Genomic DNA, 19,262 nt, shown 5'->3' with positions numbered 1-19,262 from the left:
GTCGTAATTCCACAACATTCTACATGTTTTAATAAACAACTATGTTGGGACAATGCTTAGAATATCAATGGTTAAGGCCTAATCAAGCAGACAGTTTTAATATCACACCCAATGTACATTGTTTAGTGTTATAGAGATACAGAAGAACAATACAACTTAAAGGCTAGACAATGGTTCCTGGGTCATTATCATTCTGTTGTATTATTACCAGATATGTATGGTGAAACATAATTATCTCTTATATATATGTGACAATTTTCTTTATTTGATTTTTCAACTTTACTTTAAAGCATTGTTAGTAAAATAACCTAAACAAAGTCTCTTATAAAACAAAATCAAACTTTGTTTTTATTATCTTGCAAAAGACTAAAATGGGAAACTACAAAAAGGAATAAAAAAGTACTTGGAATGTTACCAAATGTTTAATAAGGGAACAACTAAAATTATACATATTATGTCAACAATAATGTAATGATGATGTTTACACATTATATAATGTTTTAGAATTCTAGATTTTTATTTTTCTTTTCATTGAAAACAGACTATTTTCTTATATAGTATATCCTGATTATAATTTCCCCTCCGTCTACTTCTTCGAGTTCCTCCATGCCTTTTCTCCCCCTCCTGATCAACTACCTTTCTGTATATCTTTTGAAAACAACAGGCTTTTAAGAGATAATAACCAAGCATGACAAAATAAAATATAATAAGAAAAAAATCAAATCAAAGTTGGATAAGGCGACTCAACAGAAGAGTTCTGAGGGCAGGCACAAGAATCAGAGACCCACCTGTTCTCACACTCAGGAGTTCCATAAAAATGATAAGCTAAAAGCTATAATGTATTTGGAGAAGCTGGTTCAGACCCATAAAGGCCCTGTGCTTGCTGCTTTGGTCTCTGTGAGTCTATGTGTACCTTAGTAAATTCTGGGGGCTTTGCTTTGTCAGTGTTCACCCTCCCTCCTCTGGCTCTTACACTCTTTCTGCCTCCTTTTCCCCTGTGTTACCTGAGCTTTGAGGAGAGGAATTTGATAGAGATCTCACATATAGACTCGCTCTTTGCAAACAGTCTGTTGTGGATCTCTTCATCTGTTGCCATCTGCTGCCAGAGAAAGTCTCTGATGACTAAGTAAGACTCTGATTTATGAGTATAGCCGAATACCATTAGGAGACATTTTATTGATGTTTGTTTGTTTGTTGTTTTTGAACAAGTAGTGCTTTGATCTCCAGGCCACCTAGTCTCTGGTTCCTGGTTACCCAAGCAGAAAAATTAACTTGGTAAGTGCTAGAGAGATACTCCACATTTGAGAGTACTTGCTGTTGCTGAGGATGTGGCTTCAGCTCCCCAGCACCCACATGGCAATTCATAACCTTCAATATTTCCAGCTCTGATATATCTAATGCCATTTTCTGACTTTCCTAGCCACTGGACATGCATATGGTTCACAGACATATGTGCAGAAAAACAAAACGCCACACACATGAATTCTTTAAAAATTAAAAAAGATTACACTAAATTGTGGAAACATGATGCTCTCTATTTTAAAAATACTTTCAAGTCTTGGTAACTTTGAATTGAAGCTTTAGTTAAAAAGATATATTTGTCTAACTCAGCTTAGGCTTGATAGTTCTTCATATTTATAATGGACATGGAGACCACATTTTTTATGCATGTTGAATTATTGGCACTTACAGAGCAACTACAGTTTATGATGTTTGGCTCATCCCATAATTCCCACATGGAAACTTTCTGCTTTTGCTTATAAATAGATATAAAGCATAAATCTTTAATGCACTGACAACAATTATAGTTTCATACTTTGTTTATCAGACCATGTTTCTCTGAATAGCAGGGGAACACTAGCATGGAGGGAATGGACTGAAGGGACAATATGACACCTTATGTCGCTAAATGCACACGAAATCTGGAAAACTAAACAGACTCCTTCATGATCATAGCATGGAAATTCATAACTGAGTGCCCCATACTATAGGATACAGTTCCAAAATTATGCCTAAGCAAATTTTCCAGTCTATGAAAGAACACTCATAGCAGGTTTATTTGAAACTATTTGTTCACTATTTGTAATTCTTTTTGCTGAAGAGAATATCCTTCATCAGACTTAGACTAAGAAAGTACAAGAAAGCAAAGTCCATTGTGTGATTCCCCCAAAAGAAGAGAAATAAACAGACCACAGCCTTCATGGATATTTCCTACCAGAGTTCCCACTGTAATCCATCATGTGTCACGAATGCCACTTTTACGTGCATTTCTTATTTTATTGCTTTGGTAACATTCCTGACATAATGAAGCTAATTAAAAAACACGATTATTTATTCTGGTGCACAGTTTGAGGGTACCGTCTATTGTCATGGATAGCATGACATCAGGAACCTAAAGGAGGGGTCATATTTTATCTTCAATGAGGTAATGTAGATCAAGGAGGTCAGTTTTCTTTCTCCATGTTTAGTAGAGGATTTCATCCCATGGGACTGTGTTACCCCAGATTTAAGATGGGTCTACTGACCCAAATTTTAAGAAATCTAAGGATCTCCTTACAAACATGCTAATGCTGTTTATGGCGTGGGCCATTCAGAATTCTGTCAATTTTAATGTCAGTATCAAACATCATGATACCCATGAAGATTTTCAAGAGAAATAGCTCTACTTTTTCAAGGGCTGCCCTTTAATGTTTCTGTTTTCTTCCACTGGTTTCTTTTGAGTATTTTGGTAGAATAATGTCAATGATGAATCTTAGAATCCAGAACAGTATTTGTCTGATAATACCAAAGTTCAGCAAATGAGAAAGAAAAGTGTCTGTTTGAAACAGTAAACAGTCTCAACAATATCACGACTTCCTATGTGACTTGCTGGTCTCGTGAACAAATAATCTTCAAGTTTCCTATTTAAATACTGAAGGAAAAATATCTTTTTTTAAATTTATTTTTCAGTTTAAATTTAGATAAGAAAGAAGGTTGTTTCACAAGTCAGTTCCAGGTCCCTCTCCCTTTCCCTTCCCTCCTCCTGTGCCCTCCCCCCCAACCCCCCCACTATCCCCTCATTTCCCCAGGGAGGGTGAGGCCCTCCATGGGGGTGTCCATAGTCTGTCATTTCATACAGGGCAGGCCCTAGACCCTCCCCCCAAGAGTTCAGGGTGAGAGTGCACCTCACATTGTTCGATGGGAGTCCAAAGTCCATGTGTATACTCAGGATGAGTACTGATTTGCTGCCCAAGGCTCAATAGATTACCTAGGCCTCCTCACTGACACCCACATTCAGGGGGTCTTGATCAGTCCCATGCTGGATTCCCAGGCTGATGCCTGGGATTCAAGAGCTAACCTTTGTCAGGTCAGCTGTTTCTTGGGGTTAAACCAGCCCAGTCTTAATCTCTTTGGTCATCAGTCCTCCCTCTCTGTTACTGGCTTTCTTGAGTTCAGCTCAGTACTTAACAGAGGGAGTCTGCCTCTTCCATCAGCCACTGAATGATGTTTCTGTTTCTCAGACTCTCTGGCCATGGGATTGTAGGCTGGCATTCCCCAGATCTATGTCTAAAATCCATATATGAGAGAGTACAGGCCATGTTTCTCTTTTTGTGACTGGGTTACCTCACTCAGGATGGTTTCTTCTAGTGTCATCCATTTGCCTGCAAATCTCAGGATTCCATTGTTTTTTTCTGCTGAATAGTACTCCATTGTGTAAATGTACCACATTTTCTCTATCCACTCTTCGGTTGAGGGACATCTAAGTTGCTTCCAAATAATGCTGAACATAGTGGAACAGACATCTTTATTGTATAAATGGGCATCTTTTGGATATATGCCTAAGAGTGCAGTTGCTGGATCTTGTGGTAGGTTTATTCCCATTTTTCTGAGGAATCTCCATACTGATTTCCAAAGTGGCTGAACCAGCTGGCACTCCCACCAGCAATGGAGGAGTGTCCCCTTTCACCACATCCTCTCCAGCATAAATTGTCCTTGGTGTTTTTGATTTTAGCCATTGTGACAGGAGTGAGATGGTATCTCAGAGTTGTTTTGATTTGCATTTCCTGGATGGCTAAGGATGTTGAGCACTTTCTCAAGTGCCTCTCAGCCATTTTAGACTCCTCTATTGAAAATTCTCTATTTAGTTCTGCAGCCCACTTTTTAATTGGATCCTTTGGTGTTTTGGAGACTTGCTTCTTGAGTTCTTTGTAAATTTTGGAGATCAACCCTCTGTCAGATGTGGGATTAGTGAATATTTTTTCCCTTTCTGTGGGCTGCCTTTTTGTCTTGCTGACTGTGTCCTTTGCCTTACAGAAGCTTCTCAGTTTCAGGAGGTCCCATTTATTAATTGTTGATCTCACTGTCTGTGCTAGTGAGGAAAAATATCTTAGATGCTATGCTTTATTAGAAAATTGAAATGAAAGATAAACAATCTCCAAAATATATACCTGTAGAAAGTTGTTTGAAGTATTAAAATGAATCGTATCATTATTTTACTGAAAAAACATGTATAACTAAACAAGAAAATCTATTAGCACAATTAATTATATGTAGCACAACTGGAAATAGATTTTTAAAAAATAAACATATTTATCTTTTGGGGGAAAAGAAAATTATATTTGATTTTCTAACCTAAATTTTTGTTTTTTTTTTTTTAACCAAAGACTGTGAATATAAACAGTCATCACTGAGCAGCTAAGTTGGAGAGTGAGGTAAGGTTTATTTACAATGCTTACACTTGGTCAAATCTTGGGAGACAAATAGGCAAACATGAATTTCATGTATTCCAAGTCACGAGGTTCATTTGATCTTGGCTGAATAAAATTGATACACGAATAGGACATATTCGTAAGTGTATTTGCAGTGGTAAGCCAAAAAATATTAAACTATTGATAAGGTCATTCTAATCAAGGAACAATAATGTCTGTATGTGTTTGCTGACATCTTTGCTGTTTTGAAGGTCATTACAGAACATGTTCTCGATTGGCAAGGAGACATAAATTAGCACCTTTTAAAGTGAAATATGTATTGTAAATGTGTGCAACTTGAGTCAGAAGAGTTAAGCTCTGGCTTAGCTGGCTACTGTTTGAGCAAATGACCTTAAAAGGGGAGCCTTTGTCCTCTGTGCTATAGACTCTAGTCTTCACTGAATGAACTGTTAAACACTAGACTCAAATTCACTTTGGAAAAGAATGGAGAAGACAAGTTTATGACCAGGTGTGCTTCTTTTGAAGCAAACCAATCTGTTACAAATTTTAAAAAATACAACTTCCATTAAAATACATTTATACCAATATCCTTAAAAGTCCTTTGGACTAGGTCTCATACTTACCTTGAGGAAGATGACATTCAGAGTTGACCACTCTGTCTTAATTTTCATTTCAAGATTAAAAAGCGATAATTTTTCTAATAATACATCACGAAGGTGTTTAAGGTTAGCTCTTTAGTATACAAGCACACTTACAATTTGCTAAGTATATATGTATACAAAAGCATTTACAATACTGATGAGTGGGATGCACCTGATCAACTATTTAAGATATTTTCTTTATTTTAGAGTAATCTATACATGTATACAGTGACCATGTATCACTTTTCCCTCTCCAATTCCAGTAAGATACCCCTCAACAAATTCTTCTTCCGATCCCATGTAGTTTATTTTTTTAAATATAATCATCTATGTAAAATTAGTGCTTCCCGCATGTACATGGATATGGGAAACATTCATTGAAGCATGGGAATCATTCCATTGGGCCCATCCATGTAAAGTAACCTGCATCATTACAGTTTTGTTGTTCACCCGAAAGCATAAAATTATGATATGTAAATATAACTTCATTTTTTCCTACAAACTCCTAGCTATAATTTTTCTCTTCAGCTTGAAGTATTGCTTCCTGCTTATGATTGATCTGCTGTATATAAATACTTTTGCCTGTTTTAATCATGGTACTTTTTTTTCTCTTTCAACTGTGGCAGATAATTTTGTTGGGTATAGTAGTAAACATGGCAGTCATGTTATATTAAAACTTGAAATACATTGGTTCAGGCACTTCCTTCTTTCAAAGTTTTCACTGAGAAATGTGATGTTATTCTTATGTCTTTCTTTTATATGTGACTTGTTTTTTATTTTCTCACAGTTTTCAAAATTCTTTGTTCTATATTTTGGTATTTTAATTATGAAATGTCTTGGGTATTTGTTTCATCTGGTCTGTTTGATGTTCTCTGTATTTTTATTTTATTTTTGTGTTGTGTGTGTGTTTCTGCATGGGCATCTCTTTCCTTACTTTTGGGAAGTTCTATTCTAAGATGTTGTTGAATATATGGTCCATGCTAGTGACCTGGGATTCTTCTGACGTCTGTGCCTATAGTTCACAGACTTTGCATTCTCATGGTGTCCTACATTTCCTACGTGTTCATTTCCAATGTTTACTTTTTACCATGATTATTTCCTTTTTTGAGATTATATTATATGAGATTCTATAACTACCAGTTTACTAAATCAGCATAATCTGTTACTACTTTTCTGTGCTTTTAAACATTTTTCATACTATTTTTTGTTCTGGTTTCCCTATTTTATCAGTAAGTTTTAATATTCCATCTACTACTTGATCCAGTCTACTTATAAGAATTTCCTTTTTGTTACCTAATTAGGTTATTGAGTTTTTCAATTCCACCTTCATTTGAGATTTAGTTCTATTCAATCTCTCTCTCTCTCTCTCTCTCTCTCTCCATGTGTGTGTGTGTGTGTGTGTGTGTGTGTGTGTGTGTGAATCTCTATCTCTCTATCTCTTTTTCTTTGAATTTGTTACTGAAATTTTTTATTGACTTTGTTGTTTCATTCAGATTTACAATTGGTTTTCTTGGATATCACTTAGATTTTTTTTTACTTTCTCATTGCATTCACTGAGCTACTTTTTAGTGTCTTCATTAAACTAATCTAATTCTTTGATGGAATTTTTGATGACCTTTAAGTTCTGTATGCTGGGGTTCATCTAGGTAACTCTCACTGAAAAACATTTCTCTAGGAGTGCTTGATTTGGAGGGAAGACATACTGTCTTGACCATTTATAATATTTTTATTGGAAGACTTAGGCACATATATATTATTGCTTATACATCTGCAGACTGACCTGGTACATAGCATGTGACAATAGCCTATACCCACAGGTTAGATAAGGTGAAGATGGGACTCTTCGGGCAAGAATGGTTCTGTTTGAAGAAATAAGTGTTTACTTAGGAAATGGGGAAGATATAGACAGTGGGGGTTCAGTCAGATTCATAAGGTTGAGACAGAACACAGAATGTACTTGACTATACAAGGAGGACTGATCTGGCATAAGGAGTTGCTGAGTGCCCAGAGTTGGTAGGGAAAAATTGGGGTGCTTATGGGGGGGTGACTTAGCCAGGCCAATACAGGAGATGTGGTGGGGGCAAGTAATAGCAAGAAGGATGTTTCAAAAAGCCATAAAGAATCACATCATTATTTTTACTTATTCCAAATTACATATAACATAGATTAATTTATGTGTATGGATATACATACATAGGTTACATGAATTTAAACTACCTGGGCTCTCATTGCTTCCAGGAAGGGCTATAGACTATCTCACAAAATCTCATTAACACACATAATAAACCCATTGAGTTGCTTAGAGGACTCTAAGCAACTCTGTAGGGTATACAGACTGTTGTTGTTGCCCTTGACTGTTTTCAGGAGGTTGAAGATAAGCTCCTATCACAGAAAGACACCATGAACTTTGAGACAAGACCCAGAGAATCCAAGTTGGGTCTGACTTAAAAGCCTCTTCCTTGAAGACAGATTTCCATATGTCTTAGTGAGTATTTTTATTGCTGGAATGAGACACAATGTCCAAGGCAACTCTAATAAAAGAAAATACTGGGATGGCCCACTTACAGTTCAGAGGTTAATTCCATTATCATCCTGGTGGGACACGGTGGCATGTAGACAGACATGGTGCTAGAGAAGTACATGAGGGTCAAACAGTTTGCAGGTAACAGGAAGTGGTCTGAGGCACTGGCTGTGGCTTGAACATACATGAGACCTCAAAGCCCACCTCCACAATGACACACTTTCATCAACAATTCCACACCCATTCCAACAGAGCCATATCTCCTAAATTGCCACTCTTTTTGGGCACCACTTTCTTTCAAACAACCACACCACTATCCTAGAAGAAGCCATGGAACTTCGAAGGAAGTGAATCAACTAGCAGTTCTACCCAGCTGTAAAGTCAATAGACTATAAAAATGCCCAGCATGATGAAATATAACAAAATGTGCAATAGTGGTGCTCACCTCTTAGCAGTAATCAACAGTTATTAATCGGGGTAAGGCCTACTCAGAAGGAGGAAAATCATGGCTGTTCATGGAATCCTCTGGAGTATTGATGTCATGACCTTAACAGAGAACTTATTACTGCCATTTTACTAAGCAAACATAATTTCTAACTTCACTCTCAACACTTATCCTTATACTTATAGACAAGTGCAGCTCCAAAATTTCACAAAAGAAGTTTCTCTATGCAACAGAGACTGTAGTATAGAGACTGTTACAGTAAACTGCCTCTAGTCATAATGCAGAGAAAAACTGATCACTGGGTTTCTCAGTCCAAGTGAGTGATTCTACAATACAAGTTTGGCACCAGAGACTCAGGGGACACTATATAAAATGGGACAGAAACACTATTAAAACAAATAAATCAGGGAATCTGATGTGAGAGCATATATTCTAGAAATAACAAGGGAAGCTACATTCTTGATATCTCAGCGGTGTGGCTACCTATATAAGACCTAAACAAACACCACTCATATTGCATAGGCATACATATAGACAAAACACAAATGCACATAAAATAAAAACAAATCATTATAAAAACAGTTTTAAAAATTATATGGATTAGTACTAAACTTGTTTGTTCTAAGCATCTTGAAGTGGCAGGAGTTACTACACTCACTTTGTTCCACCCCACGGAAAGTTTCTCTGACTAAGGATGGATGCTTTCATGGATATAAACATATATTTTTAAACTGATATTTGTTGCCTTGTCAATTTAACTAAGCCCTAGAAGTGAGGCCCCTTCTTTGGTCTCTGGAATATTTTTATTTATTTATATTTTGAATAAGTTTATAAAACCAGGTTTTTAAGTCCTCCTATGTAACAGGCCTCAAAACCAATCTAAAAGTTGTTGGTTACACCAAAACGGTACTGTCACTGTTTTACAAACTGGATAAGTTTGCCAGAATTTGACTAGGAATTTGTCTCTGTTCATCAGGAAAACTAATATAATATTTTTCTTTCCTGTATTCTTACTCATTTTTATTATCAAAGAAATGGGAGTGTTGTAGACATTAGGAGTGCTCCTTACGTCCCTATTTATAAAAATCTCAAGGATGGCACGTCCTTATGAATGTTTTGATGAATTTCTAGAGTGTATCTGAATGGTTCCTAGCTTTCTCTGTCCACAGTACTTGTTATTGGTGTTTCAAACTCATTATCATGTATCAATAGCAGTTTTTTACAGTTTTTGATTCAATTATGTAGTGTTCATTTATCATAATTTTGTCATGTTATCTAGCAATGTACCCATTTCTTCTTGACAGCATAGTGTGTGTTGTTGTTGTTTAGTTTTTGAGACAGGGTTTCTCTGTGTAGCTTAGGAGCCTGTCCTGAAACTTGCTATGTAGACCAGGCTGGCCGTGAACTCACAGAGACCCACCTGCCTCTGCCTCCCAACTGCTGTGATAAAGGCGTGTGCCATAATTGCCCAGTGTGTTTGTTTTTGTGTGTTTTTAATATATTTTAAAAAATACTTTCAAATTATTCTGTAGATATCATTGTCATATGAATGCAATTCCTTTTTCTTATGTCTAATTTATCAATGTACTCTATATCATTTAATCAGTTAGACTAAAGGTTTAGTTTTCAAAAAAAAACAATACTTTTAACCAATTGTATATAGTATTCTCTGAGTCTCGATGTTATTAATTTCTGCTCTGATTTTTGCTGTGTATTTTGTTCTTTGGGCTATGGTGTTATTGTTTTGTTGAACCATGCTACATATCATTAGTTTATTTGTTAGAGATATTCCTGATGTTTTCTTATAAGCATTCATTACTATAGTGTTTGAATTAAAACTTATTCATACGTCAAATGCCTAGAAGGTAGTGTAATCATATTCATTGGATTATAGAAGTTTTTAAGTTCCATATCTGGCTTCTTTAATGACTCACTGGAAATTCCACAGTGTACTGTTGAATCTATTGATATTTGGGCAGTATATATGTTTTTGTGCTATCCACTTCTAGTTTATTATACTTTTTCTGGTAAGAGATTATATTTATTGTTTTGGGATATTTTGATAAGGGTTAATTTGTTGTCTTTACATCAATTATTTTTATAAAACAGGTCAAGGACTGCCTTAGTTTTTGTTTATCATGAAATGACTGTATTTTATATCAATTTTAAGTATATCTTTTCTGATTAAAGCAATCTTGATTGGCACTTATTTATTTACAGAGCATAAGATATATATTTTTTTGAGATCCATGCTTTTCTTGATTTATAGGTTGTTGACAGTAAATATAATATTATTAAGATTCAGAGTTTATAAATGAAATAGCATTTTATTTAATATTTTTATTATTATTTCTTTACATTGTGATTTTGACATGTTGACTTTACTAGGTCATGTTTCTTCTCTGATCATGTCTTTGGAACCTGCTTGAATGTTTTTCTACAGAAGGTCAGTCATTGCACTTGCCTTAAGAAGGCTTAGTGATGAGACATAATTGATACTGATGATGCATAATTGATGTATACATACAAGACCCTGCAAGACCTAATCTGAAACTAATTCCTAGGTTGATTGTATACACAGTTCTATTTCATCTCTTCTGAGTCCTTTTTTCCTTTGGAACAGTTATTCACCCACATACAACATGTTGTTTCAAATTTATCTAATTTGAGGGATATGTTACACATCTGCATGCCTTCAAAATTACTAGTTTATTTCATAGGTAGCCAATCCACAATCATTTCAGTGACTGAAAAATGGATATATATATATATATATATATATATATGTACATATACATTCAATGAATTGCTAGTCAATAGATGAAAAAAATTAAACATGTAAGAGAGCCCAAGTCTTCTTTCATATAAAATACAGTCTACTGATTGATGCTAATATTTAATGAGTGATATAGTTAATTAGAAATACAATTGTTTCTATGAAAGAAATGTTCAATACTCTGTACATGAATTCAAAATGTGGAATAGAGAAGTAGGTTGAGTAGTCAGAGAAGGAATCCACAAACTAAGGGCACATAAACTGAGTGAGGCATGGTAAGGAGGAGAAAAACTGGTGAAGTGTTTTGGGGCTAATTTGCTATGGATAGCTATGTATAAAAGCCTGAGAACAAGAAGGAATGTCACAAATCAGTGTACTGAGCAACATGGGAATTACAAATATCTGAGGTAGGCTGTGTAAATTATACACTTCTCACCTCAATAAGAATTTCAAGCTAATTTTAATATCAATTGGAAGCAATTGCAGATTAGCAAGGGAAGAAACTACTTGTTGTTCAAATTCTGATACACTGCTCTGTTTGGATTATCTTTTTAGGCTAGAGGAAAGCAAGAGCAAGCTGTGTTTGTAAGAAGTACAAGCATAGCCAAGCTCAGTTACCGAGATAAAAAATCTAAAATATTAAAACGTTGTGAAGCATGGGATGTGAACAGAACACAAACAGAATTGTAAAATGTCTCACTTCCATTTTTGTCATAAAGTCCTAAGAGGAAGTTAGTACTACATCAGACATAAAGATTACAGGGGAGCAGAATTAAAGTTCCAGTTTGTTACGTATTCTTGTCATATCCAGTAGGCAATGCAAAACACACCACCTGTGGAGCATCTTTAGTGTGGGTAAACATAAGACACATGGACACATTATATTGTGAAATTGATAAAATCACCTAACTTGATTAAACTGTTTCTTTTAGCCGTGTCCATTAAAGAAGATAAGTTTATCACAAAGTTAGTTTTATCTTCCTAAAATGGAAAGTTCATAAAGACTGTCAGAGAAAGTTTGAAGTATTAAAATAAATGAAAGGGAAGGGGAAAAAGACATACAAAGACAGAACAAAGGAATATGAAGAGGGAAAGATTACTAAGGGGCAGGAACAGAAGGGAGGAGAGGGGAAAAGAAAAGGGAGAGGAAGGGAGGAAAGAGAAAGTAACATCTTCCACCAAGGTCACTCCCTGTTTTTAATGAAGACAAATGTAATACACTTAGTGCTGCCCAAGTTGAATAAACATCTATTTCTAATCCCAGGGTTGAGTTTTTTAAATTGGCGTTTCATATTTTAAAAACTATTAAATTTGATTTGGTGCACTTTTGAATTTGGGTAAAGTTTAGTCTGAACAATACCTTATTGCAAACCATAAGCTAAGAGAAAAGGAATGTGTTTCTAATAACTAGACATTTCCATGAAAGTTACCTGTTTCTGTGTCCTAAGAGAGTCCCCAAGAATAATTTAAAAAATATACTATTCAAAGGTTATCCTCTATGAACTGGAGAAATCACCTATCTAGAGTAAATACAATGTGAAATCTCTCCCAGGTTGGCTCTGCGGTACAGGTTTTGTAGAGTGATATGAAGAACTCTTGCCATGGCATTATAATTGAAGTGCTGTTGTGTGTTACAAGATTCCATTTTTGATCTTCCTTCCATAATAGTTATTCTCTAATCTTTTTCCCTCCATTGCCTCATTTTGCCTTCTTCGAATATTACGCATGCTGAATACCATTATTGCTTTTCATTATTAACTAGGGATGAATTTGGAAAAAGTAATTTTGTGCAGGCACGATGTTACAGAATAAGCTGTCAAACATCATAGCAGGTGACAGTGTGCTGTCCTTCTGTGGAGCTGTGGCACAGTGTGTGTTATAGCTGGAAGGTTATAGGTAATCAGAGAGGATTACGGACGGCAGCTTTATTAAATATCTGTGGAGGTCTACTGTGGCTGAGGCCAGATAATATGAGCTTCCAATATGAAAACAGGAAATTATTAATAAACTGGATTGGCTGTTCTGAATGCCCTTGCAAAAGTTTATCTAATTTTATTTTCTAGGGAGATGAATGTCAAGTATTAGATTTATTATTACTTAAGGTGTAGGCCTTTTATTCTTTGAAGTGATTCTCTTTTAATTTGCTATATTTCCCTGGATGTTTGATGATATTAACATTGTTTAAAGCAGAATGTTTCCACTCTCATTTTCTAGTAAGTAAATTTTGACAGCAGGTTTTATGTGTTTTCTTTCTGATAGTATATGATAAAACATGGCTTGCTAGGAGACTTAGCTATGCATGGAACCTGGCATGCTGCTTTTTCACACCCTAATATATCATCCTCATCAATGATCACCAGTGATTATTTATCTCAACTTTCCCATGCACGTTGTCTAAGTCTGAATACTTCCTCTGCTCATCCTAGAAAAGAATTTGTGTGCTGAGTAGAGAGGAAACCCTAGATTTACTCTTTGATTTCACCATAAACAGCAAAGTAAAGTATACAGAGAATATGTGCAAGCACCTTTCCACATGCCCTGAGAGGAGAGAAGCAGCCCCTGGAGTTTAACACTGAAGTTTGACAAGCATTGAAGCTAAAAAGGAAGTGTAAATTTACTAGTCAAAACATCTGTACTGTTCAGCCATTTACATTTTCCTATCAAGACATGAGAGAAATGTTAATTTTAGACGACTCTTTTTATGACCTATAATTACTGTCATTAAGAAAGCCCAGGAGACTTACAGGGAGCTTTGACTGAAATACAGTTTGACATGTTCTATAATTAATGCTGAATTAACGTGCTACATGAAATGCCTAGAAAAAGAGAGAGATTTTCCTTTTTCAGAGAGAAGTCAAAGAAATTGTATTACAGGAATGCCTGCCAGCACTTCAGTGTTTCAACTTCTATCACTGAGCCTGCAGAGAGAGTTGACTTCTCAAGGCCTTCATGCCATTGTTAAAACTTTCCTTTGGTTTCAAATGGAGTAGCATATGTACATACAAGCTCAGGTCTGTGCTTCTCAATTATTTTTCATATCCATCAAAGTGGTTAACTCATAGTTGAAAGTCGTTGTTGCTTTTGGACTTCAAAAACTCACGATGTACATAACTTTTTAATTGATCATTAAATGTATAATTTACACTTTCCTTATGGTTTTAATGCTTTAAGTTATCAACTATTATCATTTCTTCATGAGAATAGAAGTTCCCCAAGGAAAGATAATGCCTTTCTTCTTCCTTTACCACTCATGATCTTTGAAAAATTGTGTACAACAGATAATTGATGTCCAATAAATATTTGGTCAATATTCTAAGAAATGTATAATGTTGAGATTTTCCATATTTTCAAAAGTGTTCATTATACGAACCCACTGTTCAGTTTTTTTTTGTCAGTTAAAAATTGGATAAGGAACGTGACATTAGAGCTCTTAAGTACGACATGTCTATAATTGAGTTTTAAGTTTTGATCTAAGAATTAATCAACAGTATTTTAGATTAAATTTTGGACAAAAGTTTCACACTATGCTTTGGATGGTGACTGTTTCTCAGATGACCATGAACTGAAATCTCAGTTTTCAGCTGGTAGGGGCTTTAAGGAATGGATCCTAGATATTACGAAGTGCATAATGCACATGAACGTGAAAGAAGAGCCTCCAGCCTACCTCGTTTTAAAAAATTGGATTTATATTTATTAATTTTCTCTCATGCGTGTGAGTGTTTGGACTATATATATATACACTTGTCCCACATGCATGTCTTTTGCCCAAGAAGGTCAGAGGAGGTCACTGGATCTCCTGGAACATGTGTTATGGATGGTCCTGAACCACCATGTGACTGCTTGGAAACAAACCCAGATCCTCTGCAACACCAGCAATTGCTCTTAATGACTGAGCCATCCCATTAGCCTTCCTACCTTTCTTAGATTTCTTTGTTTTCCTTCAACCATAGGTGAGAAACTGAGCTAAATCTGTGTATGTGTGTGTGTGTAGGGGAGTGGGGTCCATCCACAGTAGATAAGAAGAAAGATATTGGAATCAAGATAACTACAGTTAAATTAAGGTGACAATAGTGTGCAACAGAATTTTGCTTGTTGTTTCTGGAAATTGGTACTCATTCTATAGCCCATGATTTGGAACTTATTTTGTAGCCCAAGCTATTACAAATATGCCACCATGAACAGTAGCAATAGGTGTTTGTAGAAATATTTGTCTATTTTTCACCCATTGAACAAGAGAAAATTAAGGAATATTTTAATATGTCATATTTTCCCATGAATCTCATTTTATATTTAGCAGAACATTTTCCACTTGGTTGTGCATGCTTGAACAATGAGACTATGTATTGCCGCTTTCAGTATCTTACTCACAGCACTGATGTTGAGATGGCTGTGTCTCAGTTATAAGTGAATTCTGATGTCTGAGAGAATGAACCAGTCTAGGAAGCTAAAGTATCTGATAAGAGGGAAGACACAGATGGGACTTGAGCAAACATTACAATTCACTGGCAGATTTCTTTCTGTAATCATTAAAAGGTATTTATTACTGAAGGGCACTAACAGAACAGAAATTTTGTGTAATATTATCTCTAAAAGATGGGTGATGTGTAAGAAACTCTCTTTGAGCGTGTGACTTGTTTAAACATCAAATAAACAATATATTAAATAAATTGCTTATAGTTTGTCACACAAATAATACTTTCTTTTGAATTTGACTGTTAACTCTTCTTAAATATAGCCCTAAAATTATCTTAAATACTAATTTCAAAGATCATATTTGTACTCATAATTTGCTTAGTTCAATATATTTTCCAGTGTCTTATCCTCTTTGCATGAAGCTAATTCTTTACACCATGGCAAGCCCTGTGAATGGAGATATATCACATAGAGTAGGGACATTCAGTGTTCAATATCCACTTTTGATTCCTTTTTTTTCTCATTGTGCTGTTCTGGAGAGGCAGAATAGTGAGGTAGAGTCAGGTGACTTTATCCTGAGGATTTATTCAGACTCCCTGGGTATGATTAGTATGACTAAACTTACCATTTTCCTTGTGAAGATTTGGGGAACAAATTGGTATTTACCAGTACGGATCTTATTCTGTTACACTCTTGCCTCACTCACTTCTGGTATATTCTGCCATTATCCTTTTTTGTTTGTTTGCTTGCTTGTTTGTTTTTTGTTATTGTCCTTCACTAGACAAATTTCTCTTTTCTTTTTTTTATTAATTTATTTTTTTTTTACAGCCCAATCGCAGTTTCCCCCTCCATCCTTTCCTCCTGTTCCCTCCACTCCAGCTGTTCTCATCTGCTCCACTGAGAGGGTAAGTTCTCGCATAGGAAGTCTACTAAATCTGTCCCATTATCTAGTTGAGGCAGGACCAAGGCACCTCTCCATCCCCACATCCCTGTGTCTAGGTTGGGCATGGTAGCTCTCTATGTACAATGGGCTCCACTAAGTCAGTTTGTGCATTAGTGTTAGATCTTGGACCTACTGCCAGTGGCCTCATATATTGTCCCAGTCACAGCATTGCCACCTATATTAAGGGAATCTAGTTCAGACTTATCCAGGTTCCCCATTTGTCAGACCTGAGTCAGTGGTGTCTCATTCTCTTGGGTCAGGTGAGTCTATGAGTTTCCCCATCATGGTCTTGGCTCTTTATTTATATTTTTGCTCTTCTCTTGCTTTGATTGTACTCTAGGAGCTTGGCCCATTGGTTAGTTGTAGATTTCTGAATCTGCTTTCATATGTTGCTGGAAGTGGGTTCAAGTTTCTCTGGGGTTATGGATTGTAGGTTGGGTATCTTTTGCTGTATATCTGGTATGCACTTATGAGGGAGTACATATTGTATTTGTCTTTCTGGTTTTGGTTATCCTCACTCAGGATGATTTTTTCTAGTTATGCCAATTCCTACTGCAGATATTCTTTAAAAGACATGGCATCAAAATAGAATACTAGGCACATATGTGTGGGTTGCTCTACGATTTTTACAGAAGTGCATTTATGCTTCATAATCTTTCTTTTGTTTTAGGGAGTATGCATCAGCAACCCCCTACAGGTCTGCAGAATTCTCTTACCAGCTGTGTTGGTCACTTTTAAATGTGAATTTGGCTAGGATAAGGTATACCTAGAAATTTGGGCAAAACAATTATTTTTAGATGTTACTATGAAAATTTTCCATAATAGGTTATCATGTGATTTAGGAAAAAAAGATCCACCCTTATCATTATGCATAGTCAATATCTCCTGCTTTGAAGACATAGAAAATAATATGACAGCAGAAGAACAAATTTATTTTCCCTCCCAGTGGGAAATGGAAAGGTAGACAATGAGGCCTTGTCCTCATTGCTACATATGGAAGTATCAATTGCTATGAGTGCTGTGTGGTAAAGCTGCTTTCCAGTGTGCTCCAAGGATGCAGTTTACAAGAGTCTTCACATGTACAGTGAACTTTAGCAGCAATTGAGTTGTCCAGCTCTTCCATGCCTGTGTAAGTAACTTCTCATCTGTCTTTTAATGGATTTATTTACTGAGGTAGGCTTGGCACAACTTCTCTGGTCTATCATTGGTCCTGTCTCAAGAAAATTTATCTTTGTTCATGGCTCTACAATAAGACCACAGAAACCTTTGTAGCTTGATTATCCATCTACTTCCACCAAACGTAGGAACTCTTGGTTCTCAGATACTAGTACCCAAACTGAATTCCTATCCTCTTTTTCTTGCCTCTCTGGCTTTCAGATACCACAAAGCATCATCATTACACTCCAAAATTGCATGGCTCTCTACTCCTTGCAAATCTCCTCTTATATCTCTATCAATATTTTCTAGAAGTTTCATTTTTTTCTGTAACACACTCTATAATATACACAATATATGGTCAATAATTCACCCTTTCACCATGTTCCTAGCATTGGAGATAAGATAGCCAAATTGATTTTCCTCAAACATGTATTTATAGTATGCCACTTCTTTTTCTTCTCTCTCCCCCCATCTTCCTTCTCTGCCTTCCTTTCTTGTTCTCTAAATCTCCACCAGTAAGCAATTGTCTGGAAACTGCAAAACACACAAACATACCACCAGTAAACTTGATACTTCAAACCTACTGTCTGTTTGATAGATTGTTGTGCTTTGACACCCTTTTCACATTAACAAGAGGTGTTTAAAAATGGTGGCAAGTTGGGCTAACAAGTATTTTGAAATCAAACTTAAATGTTTGTCCAAATCTTAACATAGTAGGACTATTTCATCAAAAGAAAATACACTTGCGTGTGGAAAAAAAATCCCTGAGCCATTAAAGTAGTTTCAGTATTCTGAGAAGCTAGATCTCTTCTCCTTTTTTATGACCTCTTGACTTGTAGTGCCTTCCTCATTAAGCACATTTGACAAACTATTTCTGAAGATCATATGATGAATAATGATGTTTAAAACAAGGCTGAATAAGACAACACAATTGAGCTGGTTCTCACAAGAAAAGTTCTATGTAAGATATAAGAAAAATATTTTTAAATCCATTGCTGTAAGGATTTAAGAAGACAGAATATTTATATTGGTGAGTGATCAATAACAACACACATTTGATCACAGTTATTTATATTGATGGACCAGATGCATTTTTGGGTAATTTCCTGAACTTCAATTTGGAAATTAGATACATAAAATCTTGTGTTAACATGTTAAGTTTGAAGGCCTCTCAGACATGGTACCCATGCTCTTTTGGCAACACCAGTTCTCTATCTAGCCTGTCACAATGAGAAATTAATATAGAAAACCGAACACCTTGGAACCTTACCCAAGATAATTTTGTCCTTAGAGAAGAATAATCATCTCAGAAATTTATTTCATTCACACAGTAGTATAATTATAGCAAACTATCCCACTTGCTACTTACATAATTAATGGAATTTCTGAGATTAAATATTATGGGGGCCTTTCTCACAGAAGGGTACAGAGGGATTCATGATTTCAAATTTACAGGTAAAGAATTGCTTCCTAGTTGTTATAAATGATGTCCTGTTGAGGAGGTTATACATTCATTACTATGAAAGATGACGTTTTTATAGTATGGATTCCTATGGGCATGGGTGTTAATCAGAGTACTCAAGATTGGATAGCATATTGACTCCTAACTTCTGCAGTATTGTGTAGTTTTCAGTATTTTTTTCATTTGTATTGTGTGCTTTGTTTTTTCTTTCTGAA

General features: G+C 35.7%; 1 long non-coding RNA gene across 1 annotated transcript in view; it reads left to right on the top strand.

Moving 5' to 3' along the window:
* The window catches only part of LOC121138760, a 90,510-nt gene that overhangs the window by 49,697 nt on the left and 21,551 nt on the right, over positions 1-19,262 (top strand). Inside the window, exon 2 of the long non-coding RNA XR_005875619.1 lies at positions 16,313-16,389. This is a non-coding gene — a long non-coding RNA (uncharacterized LOC121138760). The remainder of the gene's footprint in view (positions 1-16,312; positions 16,390-19,262) is intronic.

The sequence above is a fragment of the Mesocricetus auratus genome, unplaced genomic scaffold (assembly GCF_017639785.1).
Source record: "Mesocricetus auratus isolate SY011 unplaced genomic scaffold, BCM_Maur_2.0 Super-Scaffold_6730, whole genome shotgun sequence".
NCBI lineage: Eukaryota > Metazoa > Chordata > Mammalia > Rodentia > Cricetidae > Mesocricetus > Mesocricetus auratus.
This window is presented reverse-complemented; position numbering and strand designations above follow the sequence as displayed.